We start from the raw sequence: 7307 nt of genomic DNA, 5'->3' as shown, positions 1-7307 counted from the left end.
CTGCAGACATAGTACAGGAGATGACCAGAGACTGCGGACATGGTACAGGAGATGACCAGAGACTGCGGACACAGTACAGGGGATGACCAGAGACTGCAGACACAGTACAGGAGATGACCAGAGACTGCGGACACGGTACAGGATATGACCAGAGACTGCGGACACAGTACAGGAGATGACCAGAGACTGCAGACACAGTACAGGATATGACCAGAGACTGCGGACATAGTACAGGGGATGACCAGAGACTGCGGACACAGTACAGGAGATGACCAGAGACTGCGGACATTCTACAGGAGATGACCAGAGACTGCGGACATAGTACAGGAGATGACCAGAGACTGCAGACACAGTACAGGAGATGACCAGAGACTGCGGACACAGTACAGGAGATGACCAGAGACTGCGGACATAGTACAGGGGATGACCAGAGACTGCGGACACAGTACAGGAGATGATCAGAGACTGCGGACATAGTACAGGGGATGACCAGAGACTGCGGACACAGTACAGGAGATGACCAGAGACTGCGGACATAGTACAGGCGATGATCGTGTGTCTGGTGTCAAATCGGCATTGCTAAAGATTGTACTTACTGAACACTGTGAGATGGTATCTGCAGATCAGTCTCTCTTCCCCAATGATGATATGTGCCTTGTAGGTCCCCCGATCTTCCAGTCTCGGCTCAGTTATGATTAAGGATCCATCAGATGTGCTGCTCAGTCTTCCTTTATACTCTCTATGGTCAATTTCAACAGGTTCTCCTGGTTTTGTTGTGGCGATAACAGCACCGATTTTTTTAAAAGTCCAAATAATCTTTCTGACCCCAGTGTAGTTGACTTGTAGAGTGACAGCTCCTCTCACAGCGCCAATTACATTTCTCTCACAGGGGTCCTCACTCATCACATCTGATAAAGAAGAACAATACTTGGTGTCAGCGGTCACCAGACATTACATCATATTACATTTCATTATATGCAGCTCTTCTATTGGATCGGACTACGCGGGCCAGCCTTCCATCCCCATGTGCACCAATGAGCCTTGGCCGGCCATGGCCCTGTCTCCCTTTCGCCGGTTTTTCTTCTTTGGTCTGTCCTGACCAATGCAGACCGGGAACATCCCTCAAGAGCTGCAGTTTTGACATTGGCCTAGCCATTGTCCTTCTCCCTGGGAAGCTCTAAAGCAAGGGTTGTCAACCTTACTGAGACCAGGGCCTGGTAAATTCCTACAAAACCCAACATGACCCAACAGTAAAAAAAAAAAAAGTCTATACTTACACAATATATTAAAATATGTATTGAAGGCTCTGGATGGGGCTGGGTGTCATTGTGGGGAGGATGAAGATTCTGGGGGAGGTTAGGGAACTCTGCAGCTTGGTGGTTCTGTAGGGGGTGAGGTTTCTAGAGAACAGGGAGGGAGGGCTATAGAGGGCTGGGGACTTTGCATGGGGCACTGTGGAAGACTAGAAGGCTGGGGGTACTGTGGACCACTGTTAGAGGTTTGGGGTACTATGAAGGTTCTGCAGCAAGCTAGAGGGCACTGTAGGGGGCAGGTCTATATGCGGTTAAGCAGCACTGTGGGAGCTGAGGTCTTTCAGGGGGCCTGGGGTCACTGTGGCCCATTGTGGGAAGTTGTGTGGTACTATGAGAAATAGAAGGCACTATGGCAGGGGACCTGCAGATGGCTGGGAGACCAAGAGGAGAAAGGCCATGGCCAGGCATTGAGAACCACTACTATAAAAGACACCCAAACGTGCCTTGCAACTCCACTTCACCTATATTCCAGCCAGTTCCAGATATCTTTTAGATGTTTTGAAAATTAACCAGCTGATCGACATTTTCCTAAATTTTCTATTCTATCTTCTTCAATTTGACACAACATCCTCCATCCTGACATGGCCAGGTATTGAGATCCACTGCTATGAAAGACATCCAAAAGTGCAACTCCATTTCATCCACCGCATGATGACCTAAACCAGGGGTCTCCAAACTTTCTAAACAAAGGGCAAGTTTACTGTCCTTCAGACTTTGAGGGGGCCAAACTGTGGCCAGTGAGAGTAGAAAATGCCCCAGAATCAATGGGAGTAAACAATACCATTCATTGTACATTCAGTAACCCTCAAAGGGTGTACAATCTAAGGTCCCTAACTCACATATATACAGATCATGGGTGGACTTACAACTCATGGGGCCCCCGGGAAATATGGGATCATGGGGCCCCTGTGTCCTTGCCCAAACTCAAAAAAGCCTATGAAAAAGGTACCAGGGGCATCTCATGGGGCCCCCTACTGACACTGGGTCCTCAGGCAGTGCCCAAGTTTCCAAATGGTCAGTGATACAGATATTAGGGTCAATTTACCTACCATCATGTGTTTGGAGTGTGGGAGGAAGCCCACACAGGCAGAACAAGCAAACTCCAGGCAGGTGGTGCCATGGTTAGGACTGGAACCAGCAACCCTAGTACTGCCAGGCAGAAGTGCTAACCATTTAGCCACTGTGGTGCTGGCTGCTGAAGAGTTCATTGATGCTGGCTGCTGGGGGATCTGTTGTTGCTGCTGGGGGTCTATGGTTGCTGGGGTAGTATTTTGTTGAGAGTCCATTGTTGCTGGGGAATCTATTGTTGCTGGGGGGTTCTCTATTGCTGCTGGCTGCATGGAATCTATTTTATTAGGGGAAGGTGGGGGGGGGGGGTAGTATGGAAGCAAGAAGTGACTCCGAATGGGGATGTTTCCAGACCTCTTCTCTGAGAAAAAAAATCCTTTATAAAAGTCTAAAAAAAGAACAATATGGTGATAATCCTCATCATGCAGAGACCTAGAGGTGACCACTCGAGGGAGACATGGACGGGAAATGATCAAACTGTGGATCAGCAGATGTAAGAGACAATACAAAGCAGACACAACACACCCCGTACGTATCCTGGTGTCAGTGAGTTTTGAATGCAGGGATCCCTATACATGGTATGAATTTCAGATGCAAGAAACCCCCCCAGTCATCTAGCCAATCTGTCTGCTCAGAAAGTAGAACTCTTCATCTACCATCAATATTCTGCTACTTTTGTTCATTACTCTATAAAAGTCAGTAAATACAATCTCCTGTGATGGTCAAAGTGATCGATAAATGACTAGAGAAACAAAATGAGGACATCCTTACAGTTCTGAAGAGTCAACAACACGACCATCCAGAGGTAGAATGGAGACATTGTGTCTGTCCGCGTGGAATGTGTAAGTCGATGGTCAGTGGACAGCTGAGACTGATCTGTATCATGCATGCGGTACAAGACAGGAAATCTGTGAGAGCTCAGCGTTAAAAGAAGGAAGTTTTTTTTTATATTAACCACTTCCCGTCCATCCTATAGCAGATATGCGGCACGGGTGCACAAAATCACGTATATATACATGTATAGGGGGCGCGCGCCCTACCTGCGCCATCATTAGTGGCCCCGTCTGTCAATCACTGGGCTCGGCCGGCGATTACCCGCCGGCGCCCGGTGATTAGTGAGCATCTCCGACTTGGAGGAAGACTGTTTTGTTTACTAACAGTCCTCCTCCCTCTCAGCTCAGGCACATTGCACAGCACAGCCATCCTGATCAGTGTGCTTACAGTGAAGCCCCAACACACCGCCTCCTAGTAAAACACTCCCAGCACAACCCTTTGATTGCCCCTCTTGTTAACTCCTTCCTGCCCAGTGCCATGAGTATAGTGTCAGTGCTTTTTATTAGCACTGATCACTGTATTAGTGTCATTGGGATGTCAGTGACACCAGGTCAGTCCCCCCCCCCCCCAGTGTTAGAATGCACAGCACAGCCATACTGATCAGTGTGCTTACAGTGAAGCACCAACACACCACCCCCTAGTAAAACACTCCCAGCACAACCCTTTGATCGCCCCACATGTTAACCCCTTCCTGCCCAGTGCCATTAGTACAGTGTCAGTGCTTTTTATTAGCACTGATCACAGTATAGGTGTCACTGGGGATGTGAGTGACACCAAGTCAGTTCCCCCCCAGTGTTAGAATGCACAGCACAGCCACCCTGATCAGTGTTCTTACAGTGAAGCACCAACACACCGCCCCCTAGCAAAACATTCCAAGCACAACCCTTTGATTGCCCCTCATGTTAACCCCTTCCTGCCCAGTGCCATTACTACAGTGTCAGTGCTTTTTATTAGCACTGATCACTGTATTGGTGTCACTGGGGATGTCAGTGACACCAAGTCAGTTCCCCCCCAGTGTCAGAATGCACAGTGCAGCCATCCTGATCAGTGTGCTTACAGTGAAGCACCAATACGCTGCCCCCTAGTAAAACACTCCCAGCACAACCCTTTGCTCGCCCCTCATGTTAACCCCTTCCTGCCCAGTGCCATTAGTACAGTGTCAGTGCTTTTTATTATTCCCCAGTGACACCAAGTCAGTTCCCCCCCCCCCCCCCCCCCCAGTGTCAGAATGTCTGCCACAGTCCCGTTATAAGTCGCTGGTCGCCACCATTACTAGAATAAAAAAAATTCCAGTATCTATACCGCCATTTGTAAACGCTATAACTTTCACATAAACCAATTAATTTCCACGTATTGGGATTTTTTTGTAGCAAAGACACGGAGCAGAAAACATTTTGGCCTAAATTTAGGACGAAATTTGATTTTTTACATTTTTTTACTGGACATGTTTAATAGCAAAAAGTCAAAAATATTGGTTTTTTTTTTCAAAATCGTCAGACCTTTTTTTATAGCGCAAAAAATTAAAAACGCACAGGTGGTCAAATACCACCTTAAGAAAGCTCAATTCGGGGTAAAAAAAGGACGTAAATTTCATTTGGGTGCAGCATTGCATGACCGCGCAATTGCCAGTTAAAGTAACACAGCGCCGTAATGCAGAAAATGGCCTGGTCAGGAAGGGGGGGATCCTCAGGAGGGCGAGGGGTTAATATCCGTCCAGCACTGAGCGCCGGGAGAGGACACCATAGGTCTGATTTACTAAAACATGATATGACGGTCATTTACCTACAATGCAGTTTTATTTCCTGAAGTTTTTGCAATGCAGACACAAAGTTGTAAAGCTCCTCTGGTTATCTCCCCAACAGCTCCCACCGACAGGGTGTCCATTGAGGGCAGGTCCATACCAGATGTAGCCTTCTAGGTTTTTTATTCTGCATCAATAATACATGGACAGTGGTTAACTGGAATGGATTCCAATGGCCTTGGTTTACACCAGTGCAGTGCATTGTAGGACATAGAACAAGTTGTGGTAGGGGGCCTACTCGCCCTGCACTTGGGGGTTCCCCTTGTGTTCTTGTGCTCTTCAATGCCTGGAACCAGGCAGGGCTGAGTTCATGTGAAAGCCAACATTATGGCGGTACCCCAGCTAGAGATGAGCAGTACACTGTGTGCAGGAGTTAAATGTACAGAGCCCCTCTGTGATACGTGTTGTCCGGGGCCATGGATACGGTGGTACCACAAGTCATCCTGTACGGGGCACAGGCAAGCAGGGGGTCCAGGCGGCTGGGTGAATCAGATGTGGGCAGGGAGGATGATCGGCACGGCGGGGGCAATTACTGGAACCGATCCCCTGAATGGCTTTCTCTGCAGCAGCTGAAAGATGGCTTCTTCTCCTCTCCCTCCCCCTGGCTTTCAGCTGCTGCAGGGAAAGCCATACAGAGGATCGGTTCCAATAATTGCCCCCCCCCCACCCATCACTCTCCCTTTGCACCATACATTTCCACCTGCTGTCCAGGCCCCCCTGTGTGTCCCCACCCCACAGTCCTGCTATCCTCTCCTTCCCACTGGCAACTGCAAGCACACAATAGGATTCCTCAGGATGGAGAGGGGGGGTAGTATTCGGTAAAAATGTTACATTTACCAGCCCCTTCCTTTCCTGAATGAACACAATGAGTGATCGGTACCGATTACTCACTGTGTTCATTCATACCTGAAGCGTAGTAAAATGTGTTTTTTGGGGGGTGGGACGGGGGCCTGTCAGGTTGGCTGTATAGGGCCCCATTGTTTCTAATAGCAGCCCTGCATGTTACTACACACCCTGGCCCAATGTGCGGTATGTTGCATTTAGGAGAGATACTGCTGCGCCCATGCCCCCTCCACCAGTCCAGTGTACCTCTGCCACCTTACTACCAGTGAAAGAATGGGGTCCCGTGGAGCACTGGTGCAGACCTCATGCGTGCACATTATTAACTTCTTCTATTCTCCCGTACCTCGCAGCTAGGTACAGGGGGTCTCTATACCGTGGGTTCAGTCCCAAATACCTTGGGGGAACCAACTGCTATGGAGGAAGCCAGAACACCGACCCTCTCGCCACTGGAGGACCTGTTCCCTAAGCCAGGTACCACGCTTACTGACCGGCTGCTATACATTCCCATCAGCTCTTGGTTGCCCATGGCAAGTGCTTTCATTCTCCAACTCTCCTGCCGAGTTAACTCTTCGTAATGGCCTTGTTTTCACACCCCGTGGTTGCTTTACATGCCCTGTTCTTCTGATACGCCATTTACCACCATGCACCCCTTGAATAACTTCAGACCGGGCTCAAGAATAGTCAGTGAAACTTTACTTAAGATGCTTCCGGAACATTACAACATAACATGCATCTCAGTTCATCTCCTAGCTAACAATTTGGTGGCTCTTTCTGTGCGAAAGCCGTTTTGGTACCCAGCGTGCACTAACTTTTTGAAAATGTTCGTGAATGATCGTGTTCTCCATTCCCACAGAAAGATTTGTCTCTTGTGCAACTTCATGATAAGATATGGGTTGAATATCCAGGATCAGGCACTCCACGTGCTGAATGTTCACAGGAAAGTACATGGCCTTGAACTGAGCAAAGCTAAGGAGAGGGCCAACATGACTGGGGCTTCCAGACAAGGTGGAGATTCTAATACGGTGGGTGTATATTCATTAGTAAGGGGTGATGGCTTACCTGATTGGAGGTGTGAGTGAAGAGGGAGGTTGTCCAGGATGAGGAGAGGAGACTGGACTTGTCGGGGGTCAGTCGGAGCTTGTGGCAGCACTGGGGAGGTTTCTCCCGCCCTCCCTACCTGGACCTGTTTCATTGGTGTTATGTGCTTGATGTTCCAGATCCTTTTTTTCTTGCTATTGTGGGCCTCTTTTTGTTTTTCTTTCCTGTATTTGAATTTTATGTCTTGGGGTCATTGTCCTTGTGTTTTGTCATGGCAGCTGACAGGGGTCGCTGGATCTTTGAAGGCGGTGCTGGAATAACATTTTTGAGGATTATGGGTTGGGCCCATTGTAGATATTCGTGTCCCTTCCCAATTATAAGGTTACGTTGGTAATGTTGGAGGTAATGGG

Source organism: Staurois parvus, unplaced genomic scaffold (assembly GCF_062004578.1).
Source record: "Staurois parvus isolate SC_StPar_1 unplaced genomic scaffold, SC_StPar_1.0 ptg001150l, whole genome shotgun sequence".
Classification (NCBI taxonomy): domain Eukaryota; kingdom Metazoa; phylum Chordata; class Amphibia; order Anura; family Ranidae; genus Staurois; species Staurois parvus.
The sequence above is the reverse complement of the archived record's forward strand: the minus strand, read 5'-3'. Positions refer to the sequence as shown.